General features: G+C 28.3%; 1 long non-coding RNA gene across 1 annotated transcript; it reads right to left on the reverse strand.

The window, feature by feature from the left end:
• Positions 1-1385: 1385 nt before the first annotated feature.
• On the reverse strand, positions 1386-16418 carry LOC115034191. Its single transcript, XR_003839539.1, has 4 exons — positions 15547-16418; positions 12464-12749; positions 12200-12317; positions 1386-2095 (listed from the first exon to the last, which is right to left on the reverse strand). It is a non-coding gene; the product is annotated as an uncharacterized LOC115034191 (long non-coding RNA).
• Between the last annotated feature and the right edge of the window lie 302 nt (positions 16419-16720).

Genomic DNA, 16720 nt, shown 5'->3' on the forward strand with positions numbered 1-16720 from the left:
AATGTATATTTATTAAATATATATTTTATTTCATTTTATTAGTCATTGTTCGACGTTTTTGTCAGATCGACAGTGTCGAAGGGTTATTCGTCAGATCATCTACCACACGTTGTGTGTCTTGTGTATGCTGTAAGTAAGAATTATCCTCTTATACAATATAATGTTATATTTTATTTCATTTTATTAGGTGTTAGTGCATTGTGCAATCGTTTTTGTCAGGTCTTTGGTTGTTAACAGAAACATTGTGTTTGTGGTGTATTACTTGTGTAGTATCTGATGTGCACGACACTGTTGTGTTTGTCTGTCCTTCCTGCCGGTTGTTTGTAAGCTGTTTATGGTTGGTTGCATGTGCACGAACGTCGGCAACAAGTAACAACTACTAATTACATAATCGACCGTCATATATATTATTTAATATTTATGCCTGTTCACTTATCAACTTCGGGTCATCATCTACTTCCAACTCTTCCAAATCCGGATTATAAAGGTCAGACATAATAACTACCTTTTTTTTATTTGTTTTTGGCAAATGCAATTGTCGTAATTAGTGTGGTAATAGTATTGAATAATATTTGGGTAATATTTTAAGTAACTCCTATGTTTTAAAAGTATTTGAGTATCTATTACTCATTTGAAGTAATCTTGATATACAAAACAAAATTCTTCTTCCCTCTTTCTGAAATAATTTTTATTGCATTTTAAAAACATGATTAAATTATGAAAAACAAATTTTGTTCAAAAATTAAAACACAGAATGTGCAAAATCACAACATGCCTCTTTAACTTCTTGTAACTTCAAGAAATCAGCAGCCGGTAATAAAACCTTGGGAAATAAACAATTTAAATGATTTTGTTAAATATAATAAAAGCAACCGTTATCTATTGCTGTATTATTACTTGAATGTTTTTTTCAGTGATCAAAATTTCTCTGGAGTAAATAAAGTTTTCTAAAATTTGTAAACAGTCATGCAAGTTCTTTTTTTTGATGATAGTATCACCACTAATACTGAACACTATACAGAGATCTATATTGTGTATTTGAATATCCCATTCCATCATCAATCGTCGTCGAGAATAATGATAACCATTTTCTTAAGTAAATAGGTAGTACTAATATATAATAATATTTTGGTGTACATACTTACGCGAAAACTGTAGGTTCTTAAATACTGTAACCATGTGAGACCTATTAATGTATCTTTTTTGTTTATGCCAGATATATCTTTTACGGACATAAAAGACAAACAATTTTATGTAATTTACATATATTTATTGTGTGAATATGAACTTTATTGAAGTATGAATGAGTAAAGAACTGTAAAATATTTCCTATAAATATCTAATATCTAATAATAGAAAAATATATAATAGTATAGGTAAACCTACTAATACTACCTACTACTTATTATATTTATATTAATAATTTGTAGCAGATATAGTCCTTTTTAATAAGTGTCTACTTTATGCTTGATTATTTTTTAGTTTATTTTATATTGGTGCTAGAAGGATGTATTACGAAAAAAAATTGAATGTTCAAGTATGAAGTATCTTTCGTAGTCTTGATGGATAACAAGTAATTAGCTAAAATGATCTTCAGTTTTTCTTTCAGCTCTTAATCAATGTTTGAAAAATCATCAACAATTGACATGATGGTATTAGATGTAGACAACTTTTGTGTATTATTTGAAAGATTGTTATTTAACAGGATCTGGTTGTAATGTGAAAGATGAAATGTACTTAAGCAAGAGTATTTTACACACCTAGTACATTCATTCTAGCATTAGATGCTAATTGTGTAGCATTAATTGGTATTGGCAAAGCAGAAAGTTCTAATGGTGTTAATTTTTCATTTAACAATTTTAATTTTTTATTTATACCAGCACATTTTGATCGCTGATTATGATTTCACCCGTATAAATGAAATCTATCAATAGTTTTAAACTGGTTGATTCTACCTCTCTTATATTAATAAGAGATTTATTCTTCTTCTTCTTCTGCTTCTTCTGTTTCTTCTGCTTCTTCTCGCCTTGATTTTTAAAGTTTCAGGGGTATCAGTCCCTGTAGTTCCTTGACCATCAAATCTGATTGTCAAAGTCTGAAATGAGATATCAGTTTTATTTATATTTAAGCAGGTACTAGTAGAGGCATTAATGAGTAATTATGAATTCTTAATTATATGAACAACACAATATAATTTTTATTTTTACATATTTTTACCATTTCCCAAAAGACAGGATAATCATGTTTGTGGGATCTATATATCTCTCCACCATAATTTATTTTCATGACAAACATAATATAGGTATAGGTACTTTAAAATGTAATTATATTAATTTGTCATGGATATCACCATGGTTGTTCTCCAGTGTTAAGGTGTATGTGCTTTGTATGTTATTTTAGAGTTGCTTTAGAAATAAAAATTTCATCACAGATGTCACATTTCAAAAGGTATACTCCAGTGTGTGTTATGGTATTACTTTTTTAAAAGACTTTCATTCTCTAACAAAATCTTTGATTGCAAATATAACATTTATATGTTTTTTCCATATTGTGTTTTCTTGTGTAGGAAAATTGTTTCAAAATTTAGGAAAAAATTACATATTTTTGTAATATTACCCTAAAAGTGTATTTTCTCACTTGGAATTTGTCGAAAAATCAATATTTGCTATTCTTGATAACAAGAAGTAGAAAGTTAATAAGTTAATAAGTTTAAATATATAATGTTTGAGATTTTTAAACTTAAGGCAATATTCAAAAAGAAGCATTTATTTCTCATTTTTATTCTTTGTTGAATATCAATTTGACATTCATTCTTCTGTGTTACAATTGTGCCCAGGTATTTGAAATCTTCCACTTTTTTGAAATCATACTGACCCACTGTTATGGTTTCGGTTTCAGGAAAGTTATCTAGTTCCCTACTAATTTTCATGTATTGCGTTTTCTCCATGTTGATATGTAGCCCTACCTTTTTTGCCGATTCTATTAACCTGTCGCCTAGATCTACCACTTTTTGTTCCTCTTCCCCTAGCAAGACTATGTCGTCTCCATAGGCGAGCAGACTAAAGCAAGTTCCATCCATTCTTACCCCATTCATCTCTACAAATATTTATTTCTTGGATCACCTTCTCTAATACTAAATTAAAAAGGATTGGTGATAAAGCATCCCCTGATAAATATAGTATAGATTATAAAATATAATATAAACTTGATTACGTTTTTAATTCATTAAAAGCACATAATCCAAATGACGGTATTTTATGTTTTAATTTTCGATCAACCGGCCATTTAACTGAAGTTATTACTTGTACACCAATGTCAAAATCAAAAGATTTTGAAATGCCCTACATATTAAACAAAACATGTTACTAAAAATGTTGGAATGTATTCACTGTAAATTAAAATACAATTTTACTTATAGAAATACACTTGTTTACATCTACATAGGCATTATAGTCTGTCATAATAATTTCAACACTGTTTCAATGTTTCCAAAATCGATGTAGAAAACATCATAAATTATATTATACTTTCATAATTTATTAATATTTTTTTCTATATAAACCATCGTTTTCAGATGAAAAAAAAATGGTTTTTTTTTAAATTTAAATTTAATTTAAAATTTAGCTAACCCCACATGTCTCGCCATTCAGGCGCTCCAGCTATCACCTTTGTTCTTCTGATAAGCTGCCGCTATAACCTCCACCTATATTATTCTTCACAGTTTTGATTGATGGTCAACCTAGCACATGTCATATGGTGTTTAACATATTTTGTTCTTGTTATAATGTAATACAAAGGTGTGACCTCTTTTTGTAATGACTGGTCACCTCTGTACTTATATGATTGATGCGATCAGATCATTTCTGTATCAATAAGTTTACGGTACAATTTTAGGTAACCTATTTAATTTATTGAAAAAAAAAAAATTAAGATATAATTTGGTTCTGAAGATTATGAAATTAAGTTTATGACATCAACAATATTCAGATTATTAAAAAAAAAAAAAATGTTTGATATTTTATAGAATTGTTACATTATAATAATTAATTGGTGAATTGTTTTTAGGTTTTTATAATAGCTATTTGTTCTATTTTACCTCATTTGCAATAACATTGGTTCACATTTGTTTTAATTTTGTAAAAAAAAAAAACATACTGCAGGTACATGTAGTATTGATCTGTAGGATTGTTAAAAGTTTACCATATAACTGATACATGATAATGTTTGGTACGATTAGATATGATATTCAATTAATGCATATAAATTAGCCTCTGGCGTGGTCTAACAACTCGAAAGCTAATAAATAATATGTACTTGATTGAGCAACCAAATAAACAGTGCTTGAATTAAAACAAAAATTGAGGACGGACGTTGAAATGATTCTAGACGTAAAACTCCGTTCCATAGCGGATAAATTGTATAGTGACTGCGGAGGACCAGAACGCTGAAGTCTATGAAAAAATTGTTGGTTGTACAAGTTAAAATTTCTAGTGAACAAATTGTTATTCAAATGAGTAGTAAAGAATAGTTAACATGTAGTTGTTAAAATAAAATTTAATTATTTGTGTTACAAAGTTTATACATAGTGAACCGTTATCAAACATTTTTTAAATTTTTTTTAATCTATCATACATTTTTAAATATTATGTTATAGGAAAAATATTTGTTTTAAAAATTAATTTTTATACAAATATAATATGTGTAAATTACGGTTTTTGTTTTGATAAATTCTTAATATAATATTATCCGTCACCTAAATTTTTTGGTAAATTTTTTCAAAATATTTTAGCATCGACAAAATGAAACTACATGTGCAAAGGTTGTATTATCGTTTTAACCCTTCATTAGTCTGATTACAAAATATTCAATTTTTATGAAATTTACTTACTTGCTTTATCGGATACACTATTTATAATACATTTTAATTAACCAATGTGATTGTTATAAAATATAATTCCATAAAAAAAAATTAATAGTGGGTGGTTGAGACAGTATCTTTTTTTAATAACTTTCTTATCACCAGGAATAAACCACATTATAACAACTATTGTTCTTAAAAATGTTTCCATTTATCATATTACAATTATGTAATGAAAAATAAACATCATAGTTAATTGAAAACTTCAATGGCATAGTTATGCTCCATTTTTATATGAAATCAAAATTGTTTTAAAAATTTATTTAATGATCAATTGAGATGTTCCTATGCAAAACGTGTTATCTCCATTTTCATTTAAATTGAGTTATACATCAATTTTAACGGAAAAAATGGCGATAAATCGATTAAAACTGTTATTTTTTGTTAAAACGTACTATTTCCAATAGATTTTTTTTCCAAAACGTTTTATGTCCACTTTCCTTCAAAACCTTCTATTTCCTGTACTGAATCATAGGTCATAGTTTTCATATTTTTCCAAAACGTAGTACATCCATAATTTAATTCGTAACGTGTTATTTCCATTTAACATCAAAACGTATTATTCCCCATGTTATTGATATAGAAATTAAACTACATTAACTTCAAAACATGTGCTAATACCAAAATGGTTTAGTCTTTTAAAATTAAAATTATTTCATTAATTCCTATTAAAATATGATGTAGTTTAGTAAAAAACCAACAATTATAAATAGAAAAATTATATTAAAAAAAAAAAAAAAAAATTATATGATAAGCCCATCCATATCCAAATGACTGTAATCTCACGCCAACATTCATAATAGCTTCTTTTGGCTTCTTTGTGATAGTACTAATAGCTGTGTTATTGTGCTAATATTTAAAATTCATAGTACCATATTTCAGATTATTTCCATGACAAAAATAATATAGGTATAGGTCAGTGGTTTTCAAACTGGGTGCCGCGGCACACTGGTGTGCCGCGAGTATGCACTAGGTGTGCCGTGGTTTTTCCATAAATTACCGATTGCATTGAATTGCGATATAAGAAAATAAATGCTTTCAATCTCTATGGATTTGATATATATTTATATATTAATAAATCGACAGTTTGTAGGAATAAAGTGATTAAGATAAGTAATCTCAGATAACTATTGAACCATAAAAAGTATAAGTTATCCGTTATATTGTTAGACCTCTGGCAGTATATCCGACGCAACCAGCCTGGACGTTTACGTCGTATTCGTAGAATAGTTCGTATCGTACGAGTATTTAAAAAAAATACATTTGTGATATACATTTACATATATTTATAATTATTATAATCATGGATAAATTTGTTACTCGTTCTGTTGACAATAATGCGTCAGTAAGTCAACCACCAAAAAAAAAAATAAAATACAATATTCATCAGTATCACGAAGATTACTTAAAAATGGGATTTTCTTGTACTGGTGATACAAATAATCCTCTTCCATGGTGCGTTGTATGTGGTGAAAAATTGTCAAATGAAGCAATGGTGCCCAGTAAACTTAAACGTCATTTGTTTACTAAACATTCACATTTGATCGACAAAAATATAACATATTTTCAACGTTTATTAAATTCACAAAATAAATAAAGTAAAAATATGACAACAATTGTTAAAATTTCTGATAAATCTCAAGAAGCGAGCTATGTAGTAGCAGAGCTTGTGGCTAAAACAATGAAACCACATACAATATGTGAACAGTTAATTTTACCCGCTTGCCGTGAACTTGTAAAAATATTTTTTTTGGAATAGAAGCTGAACAAGAAATATTGAAAATTCCTTTATCTGATAATACAATAAGTAGGCGCATAAACGACATGTCCGAAGATATTGAGCAGCAAGTATTAAATAAGTTACGCGATTCTCGTATGTTTGCGCTGCAAGTAGACGAATCTACAGATATAAGTGGAAAAGCACAGCTTTTAGTTTTTGTACGCATGGTAGTTAATGACGATATTATTGAAAACTTTTTTTGTTGTAAAACATTGCCCGAAACAACGAGAGGTGAAGATGTTTTTAAAGTTTTGGACAATCATTTATTATCAGTAAATTTATCGTGGGACAATTGTATTGGAATATGCACTGATGGTGCACCTTCAATGACTGGCTCAATTAAAGGTTTCATTTCTTTAGTCAAAAAAAAAAATTCAAAAATTATTTTTACCCATTGCTTCCTTCATAGAGAGGCCTTAGTGGCAAAATCCTTAGTAAGTGATTTACAAAATATTCTTGATCAAGTTGTAAAAGTTGTAAATTTTATTAAGAGCCGACCTCTTAAATCAAGACTATTCGAAAAAATTTGTGAAGAGATGGATGCAGACTATTCAAGATTGATTTTATACAGTGCAGTAAGATGGCTTTCAAGGGGCAATATTTTATCACGATTTTACAATTTGAGAGAGGAGTTACTTGTATTTTTAAGTATGGAAGAAACTGAATTTAACTTTCTTGGGGATGAAGAGTGGTGGACAAAGTTATCTTTCTTAACTGATTTGTTTGAGCATCTCAATAAATTAAATTCAAGTATGCAAGATCGTGATGAAAATATACTAACATCGTCGGACAAAATTATGGCTTTCATCGAAAAATTGAATTTATGGAAAACTAAAATTAATCAAGGTAATTTAATCATGTTTCCACGTACTGCTTTACTAGTTGCGGATGACAACATTTTGTCATTAATAGTCGAGTCCATCACATTGTTAGAAGTAAAAATGAATAAATATTTTCCAAGTATTAATATTAAAAATTATGACTGGGTACGAGACCCTTTTAATGTGTCTATTAGTGACTTGGTTGATTTAAAACTTGTTGAAGAAGAAAATCTCTGTTCAATTAAAAATGATCGAACATTGCAGTTGAAATTCAAAGAGTTCACTCTCAATAAATTCTGGATATATGTTTCTAAAGAATATCCAGAGATATCTATAAAAGCACTGACTATTCTTTTGCCGTTCTCAACCTCATATCTTTGTGAACAAGGGTTTTCAGCGCTTGCGAATATAAAAAATAAAAAACGAGAAAAACTAAATTCAGTGGAAGAAGAAATGAGGGTATGTCTGTCCACTATTCGTCCAAGAATTAAAAATATTTGTAACGCCCATCAGGCACACATTTCTCATTAAATGTACCTATGTATAAACTACACTTTTTTTTGTAAATAAATTTAATAACTAATTATACTGTAATTGTAATATTAATAAATAAATAATAAAAATTTCTAATTAAATGTATATAAAATTATAATTAATTCAAAACAATTTTGTTCATTTAAAAAAATGTCAGTGTGCCGTGAAAATTTTTTGAAGTGTTACGGTGTGCCGTGTATAAAAAAAGTTTGAAAACCACTGGTATAGGTACTTTAAAATGTAATTATATTAATTTGTCATGGATATTACTTGATTTCCTCAATTTCTTCGTAATTGCTATGGACAAAAATACAAAATCCTTGTCCACAGATACTACATTTATATGGTTTTTCTGCTACAAGCGTAATTTTGAGATTTTGTCCAATTTGGTCAGCATCTACAATTATTCCTTCCGGTGGTTCATTAATGAATGATTATAATTCTTTTAGAGGTTTTCTCTATATGAGTTATAGTGACCTATAGTGAGATATAATTCTGAATTACAACATCATTCAGCCAGGATTTAAGTGTAAGTAATGTAATTAAATCTGTCATATGTAACTCATACCCATTGGTTTTTATATATGAAATAACAACATCATTTTCTCTTTGGCCCGTTAAAAAATGAATATAGTTTTTCTGTTTTTTTTTCCTATGTTTAGGAAGAATTTTCATTACATTTTTAGGTCTTTTTATTAATTTGATGCTGTCTAATTTTAATAGTTGATTAAATGCTAATTGCCCAATTTTCTTATCTTCACCATCACGTGTACATAGATCAATTGTTGAAGTACTTTCTTGAATTCTTTGGGAAGATATTGAATTATTTTTATTGTATAAGTCCGTAGTTATTTCAAACAGATTATCTATTTCCGATAGATAATATTTAGAAATATCCTTGATTATTGTTGAAGAAGTAAGTACTTACAATTCTATTTGATAGTTTCGGTTTTCCTTAAAAGGCCATAGACATCTCTTAGCGTTACATGACTTATGCATCATAGTAGAGTTGTACATATTTATATTATTATCATTATAGTCTGTCATAATAATTTCGGACAACACAAACTTATCCTGTATCATTCTATATAATTTGGAAGTAAATTAAGTGCCATAACCATTGGCATATGCACTCTATATGAAATAAAATTACATTCTTTTTGAAAATTTTATTTATCATGTTACATTATATACCTACAATTTCTTACATTAAGTTTGGAGATCATTTTATTCTCACTGTCAAGGCTGAAAAACTTGTAATGAAGTAATCTATTGCATAAATGTTTTTGATAGTAAGATTCAAACTTTTTTTTTTCTTCTTAAAATATTTTATCATATATATATATAACTCTGTCAATATCAGCTTCTAAATTTTTTTCAAATAGATGTTGCATTCAAAACATTTTACTTTGGTGTGTATTTTTGTATGTGGTTTTCAATTTCGGCTTTCACTATTATCAATCAATATAATATGTCTTTCAAGATTACCTTTTGAACGAAATGTTTTAGAACAAACGTCACATTCAAAAGACCTTTTGCGTGTATGTATATTTATATGACATTTAAAATGGTCGTTTTGAGAAAAACGTTTACCATAGATATCACACTTAAATAGTTGTTCTCCAGTGTTAAGGTTTATGTGTTTTGTATGTTTCTTTAGAGTTGCTTTAGAAATAAATATTCCATCACAGATGTCACATTTCAAAGGTTTTACTCCAGTGTGTTTTATGGTATGTCTTTTTAAAAGACTTTCTTTCTCTAACAAAATCTTAGATTGCAAATATCACATTTATGTGCGATAGTATTTTTAATCGAGATGAGTAAAAATTAATAACTAGGTAATAACATTGGTTTAAAAATTAAAAAGGACAAATCTTTGACGTATGGTATAATTCAAACATTTTTATGTTTTTATATTTTGTTGGTACAGATCACGTAGTCATATTGTCAATAAATATAAGTCATTTAAAATAAAAATCCAATTATCTTAAGTTACTTCAAACTAATGAAGAATTGGTTTTAAAGTTCTACTCAATTGTTAACATAAAAGTTGGTTCAATGAATATTAAATTAAATTAATTATCAGTCCAGACACTATTGTCTACGATTTTGAATGATTTTTCAATTTTTCGTTTAATCTTCCTGAAAACTAGTAGTTTTTGACTTAAAACATTTATACGTCGAAGAAATATGAAATCAGTAAGCAGTTCCGTGGAAAATACCCGTCCGCAACTGTCAGCGAGAGTGTACACACCTTAGTCTATCACAGATTAATGTACTCTCCGATTAGTGACACAATAAAGTATGGTAAATGACATCGTTTTCATGCATATAATTAATTATCATGTAGATAGTTATTTAACCCTTTCACTGCTGACCATAAAAATCTAATGCAACTGCTCTGTGCTGACTATATTTCATAAATTATTTAACTAGTATTTCCACCTTAAAAATATAGATATATACTCACTGAATCTGAAAAAATTAAAAAAAAAAAAATTGGAACAAAACTTACCAAGTTATTGCTAATTGTATAACTCTTAGCCAAGGTTTTTTAAAATCCTCAAAATCCTCAAAATGAAAAGACGCATATGTGCGTCCATAGCACCACAGAGTTGCCTATGTTGGACGCATATATGCGTCCATAGCAGAGAAAGGGTTAAAACTTAATCTTAAAAAGGATACTTTTCATTGTAATTCGTTGTTATGTAATTTTATATTAGCAATTATATATTTTGTAGGTATTGGATAAAATTATGTACTATATAAAATGTTACTTAGATACTACTGATTTAATTGATTTCAGATTAAATTACATGTTCGTAGGTTTATAACAGTATTTATATTTATAAAATGCCTTTTTATAAACTGAACTTTTTTTTAAATCTCACCATGGCCACTAGATAAGTGAAAAAGAACGCGAAATGGAATATAATCTGTTATTTGTGTTAGCTTTTTATATACAAGTATACACCTATTAACTTTCTTGATATACTTGATAGTACAAAAGTACAACATAATTAAATGATTAAAACAAAAATACTATCCTACTGATATGTAGCCCAAATCAGATTGAATATTATGTTTTACATATTATATTAAAATAAATTAAAAGGAAATTTATGTTATTATCAATTTAGTTAGTTTTTTTATTATAAACGGTTTTTTTAACTAATTTATTTTTATAGTGTAAGATGTCAAATAGACAAACGGGTTCTTATTACTTTGGAAATTTATAAAATGTAGAATGTAGAAATTTTTGTACCTATATACATTTAATCCATAAGTTATAATCCATGATAAAGTAAATTTCTTTATCATGTTATAATCATTATATTACAATATTCAGTATATAATTACATTTTTGTCGCATTGTATTTTTTCCGTACCTTGGTACATATTAAGTTTTGATTGTAACAAATATTAAAAACGAAAAATGTATAATATTATGTAAATGTATAAATGTATAATGTAATCATTATATTAAAATTTTCAGTATATAATTACAATTTTGTTGCATTGTATTATTTCCGTACCTTGGTACATATTATGTTTTGGTTGTAACAAATATTAAAAACGAAAAATGTATAATATTGTAAATGTATAATGTATAAATTGTATAATGTTGTAAATTATATATTGTTCTTTTACATAAAGCTTTTTATACTAAAAGTATGCAATGGTTACCTAATTTAGATTTGTTCATACATATGTTATTAATATCAACATTATTTATTCCAAACCAGAAACTTAGAAATATTGACCTCAGATTTTAGCTTTAAATACACCATTAAGACGTGCTACTAAAACTAATACTTGATTAGTTTAAAATTTATAATGTTTCATTTTTAAGTTAAAATTTTTTAAATTATTTGTGGTAAATAAATTATTGGTATAGTATATTGCGAAAGGTTTTATAAATGTTGGTCCTCACAATACTGTATTATAATACTAATTCTAGTCATTTCCCTGCGTATTTTTTTTTAATTTCCCCGAGTGTTGAAAAGCTAAGATCCGGCCCTGTATGCAACTATCCAAGTGTCCTAAGTAGGTACCTGCCTACCAACAACATAATATCAAGACGAATTTTTTATATTTCCTATTATTGTGTTATAGCACTATTTAAAGAATATTAATCATACGTACCGGGGTTATATTATGAATGCGACAGACGTGTTCGTGTTTTCTGGCCATCCACATGGTGGGTTGTATAAAGCTTCGGGACATGGATCAATAAACTGGTTATATACAAGACAATCAGTATCTGAAAAAAGAAAAGAAACAGTAAAACAGTAAGTCATATAAAGAAACGGAGTAAAATGTGATAATATTAAAATGTATATGTTTATAAGTTCTAACCAATTATGCAATACTCACTAGGGCACATGCGTTAGTTGTCTTTACACTTACCTACCGTGATAGCTAACAATATTGTCATCTCTGCTATTTTTAGTGGTCTCATGTTTAGGTAGTTCATTATATCGATACAACAGGGTTGAATTTCTATTTTCAACGTTTCCAAATCGCCATATATGTTTTTTTCTTTGTTGTTGCAGACACATTACGGCTGCTTTTTATGTAATGTTCATTATAATGGAGTGTTTTATGAAATTCCTTATTACAAGATTCGGAACTCTTGAAGATTTCTGCAGACCCAAATCCCCCATCTCCTTGAGCGCAACAGCTTCTCTTCAACCTTAAAATTATTAGAACATTTCATCTATTTTCTGCTTCAACACACTGCGTTTTATTTTATTTGAGTGTTTTTTTTTTAAAATAACTAATATAATAGATGTATACGATGTGTTTTATTTTTACCTGACTGCGGGAGAAGGAGGTTAATGTGGTTAATGTGTTAATGTGTATGTTTATGTATGTATGTATGCATGTTTCCACCTACCATCGAAATTAATGGACTGATTTCAATGAAGCATAAAGTAAAATCCGTGAGCTTATGAGAATGTTCATAGCCAGATTTTATATTTGAGAGAGATGAAATTTATTTTTGTTCTATTGCTATTTATTCACACTTCTTTTGTTCTTTTGTCAAAATGGTCATTCTTATCGCATATTCCATTTGATTTCTATACATATGTATATTATGAGCTTTTTATATTCAATCAATATTATTGTTATGCTAATTTACCCTAGTCAAAAATCATTTATTTAAAAAATATAATTATTATTAAAGAGGTCTAAAGTATACGTCCAGGAAGTCTTTGGTCTCAAATATACAAATTTTAGTCCTCCAGAGTCCATTGATTCATTCAAAGAAACTACTTATAAAACACCTGTATTTTTTCATTATCAGCAGGAGTTGATCCAACACATGTAAATATTACATTATTGTCTATATCTTAAACTAAATTCAATTTTGAATGGCTATTAATTATATTACAGTGTGCGATGTTTTAAGCCTATGCAAATACACAATATGTACTTGTACTAAGTGATTCTGTTTAGCTTGTGTTATTGCCATGCATCTATATAGGAAAGATCGAAGTTTGGAGCTCAAGGACTGAATAGATTGTATCCATTTAATGTGGGTGATTTACGATATCAGTGAAAGTATTATATAACTGCCTGAAAGCTAACAATAAAGTTCCTTTTGAGGACCTTAGATATATTTTTGGAGGAATCATGTATGGCGAACACATTACCGACAATTTGGATAGAAGGTTATGTCAGAAATATCTTGAACGCAATGAGGTTTAATAGAATTTTGTTATTTGAAATTATAGATGAAAGAAGACAGGGCCGTGGAGAGAGATCAAAGGCCCCAGGGACAAACTAATTCAGGCCATCCCACACAGTCAAATATTAAACTTATCACTGACATCCAGCGCCGTATTTAAAATTTGTCCCATCAAAAAATGAATCATATAAAATATTTATTATATAACTACCCTGATACATAAAAATAAAATAATTTTTTTGTGATTCATTAAAACAATTGTGCTAGTTTAATGTTTAGGTATTAAAAAGCAATAATCATATTATTTGTTATTAACACATATAATGTAGTATACAGTCATTATTATTAAAAAGTTATTCATTTTTAATCTTAACAAATAGCTTTCTAGATTTTTCACCAACCATATCAGCGACCCATTTATAAAATGATAACGGTTCCACATTAAAAATAAGACCTGGTAGACTTGGCCGAGCTACTGGCCCTTTCCGAGGCCTGGACCCAGGGTTGCAGCCCCAGCTGCTCACCCTCTCATCGGGCCTGGAAGGAGATCAGACTATAAGTCATATCATGGATATATATGTCGCATTACTTCATGAAATGTATCTATTTAGTGAAAATTACCTTTACTACACTATATGGAAAGTTTTTTGACCTTCTCATGAATTGAATGAAATTCATTACACCCACATTCTGTAATATTATTATATTACGAGTATTTTTGGTATTGGGTAATTGTACGATTTGCACTAGGTAATTGTGTATAAAATAAACATAAAATTTGCTTGATATATAGGTAATTTGTAACTTGTACATTGTAGAAGCTGGTTTGTCAGTTGATCAGATAAGTTCAATATAAGATATCAAATAAAAATGAAAATGATTGTACAGATACATAGTAATATACAGATAGTGTATGATCCCGTTGACAATACTCGATCAGTCTGTCTTATACAGAGTCACGAGATTTTATTGGACAGAGAGTTTACTTTTCGAGAGACTGTTAAAGTCTCAACTGGTGGCTTGTGGACAAGGGTTTTCTTCTTGTTCATGTAAATTGAAAATCTCATGTCAAACACCAAGATGTGCCTGTTTTAAAAAAAATGTTGTGCAATAATTGTCTCCATAACTCTTAACCATGTAAAAATAAATAATAAAATATAAAATAAAGTTTAAGAAAGCTTTTATTAATACATTGCCATATTGGGTTCAAATTTGAATATTTTATAAAAATCTAATAGATAATAAAAAAATGTTTATTTCTAATATTTAAAACTTGTTTTTATTATTATTTTTTGAGTTCATAAGGCTGAATTACTTAAGTTTGAGTTATTTTAATACATAATATTATTCTGTTGTTGAACCATATACAATCATTTTTAGATTCTGAGTGAAACGATGAATGTATTGATTTTACAATGATGGGGGGGGGGGGCTAAACATTTTATCGATCCAGGACGCAAAAAGTGTAAATAAGGCCCTGCGTATATGTATAGTTTCATAGCTGCATCTTAGCAAAACTCGTTACCTAGCGACCGTTGCTATGATAATAATGCGCAAACGCGTAACGATGATAATTATAATAATATACAGCGCGTATAAAATAGTTGCTTATTAGCGTATACAAAGTGTTAAAAAATAAGGACCATTCTATAATATAGTATTATAATAATAATTAGTGACGTGATTTTTATGCAATAAAAAGTTTCATGATATATAACCGTATAATAATATATAATAAAAATTACTAAAATATGCAACTAATATGCGGAAAATTTTTTAAAAAAATGTTGGTACTTACAGAATCTCATCATTTACGACATACTATGTTAATTAATATTACTCTTATAGGATAATGCAAAACAAATATTTTTTTAGTGAAATTGCTTGACGATATTAAGAATTTATTTAGAGGATGCTACCGAATATATTGTCTCTGTCTTACAAACGCGTAACATACCAAATTTACGCTCAGCAGTTCAAGTTCTATGCCGTCTGCTTACAAATTAGAGTGAATCGACCTTCTGTTATGAAAGTAGATGGTAAGAACATTATCTGTGTTTTGATTGAAGTTTTTTACAATAATTCAGTTTTTAAGTGAGTTATGCGTCTACCTATAATAAATGGTAAATTAAAAATGCTCATAACTCATTTAAAAACTGAATAGTCGTAAATAAACTTCCATCAAAACACAGATAATGTTCTTCCCATCCATTTTTATAATAAGTCGATTAACTCTGATTTGTGAGCTAACGGCATAAAACTTGAACTGCCGAGCGTACATTTGGTAAGGTACACGTTTATTAGACGGATACAACACATTCGGGTGTTGCATCCTCTTAAATGTCTTAACAGCAGTACAAGTATTCTACTCAGAATGAGCTTGTCCGCTTTCGCACTTTCAACTAAGCCGCAGGAAGGCTTCGACCCTCCTACAAGAGTGAGATGCACTGTGATTGGTCGTCAGTGGTCGACCGCTGCCGTTACCTGTCGTTGACTTTCGCAAAAGGGATCACACCCTTCTAGCGGCTCAGTTGAAAGCTCGAATGTGCACAAATTTATTCTGATTACTATATTATATAATTTAATTTCTAATCAATTGTGCAACGAATATCAATTGTTTTCAAGATATGCAAAAATATGCAATAGTTAACAAATATTCAAAACAAATTATCTTGAATATATTATATTATTACAATATTCTTAATAATTAATGACACATTTTTTGCGTAAAAATGTCCTTTTTCCTTAATTTTTCTTTTGTTTTTCATGGCGCTTTTGAAAACTACCAAAAAAAATTTAATTTGATTTTCTTATAGACATTTTTTTTTTTGGTAAAGATAGATTATCCTATAAGGAATCTTGTATTACATTTTAAAATCTTAGTTCTAAAAAGAAAAATTTTTACGAATTATTAACTCAAAATAATTTGCTAATTTTCGTGATTTTTACATATTTTGTCAATTTTTGAACTT

This window comes from Acyrthosiphon pisum, chromosome A2, assembly GCF_005508785.2.
Source record: "Acyrthosiphon pisum isolate AL4f chromosome A2, pea_aphid_22Mar2018_4r6ur, whole genome shotgun sequence".
NCBI classification, from domain to species: domain Eukaryota; kingdom Metazoa; phylum Arthropoda; class Insecta; order Hemiptera; family Aphididae; genus Acyrthosiphon; species Acyrthosiphon pisum.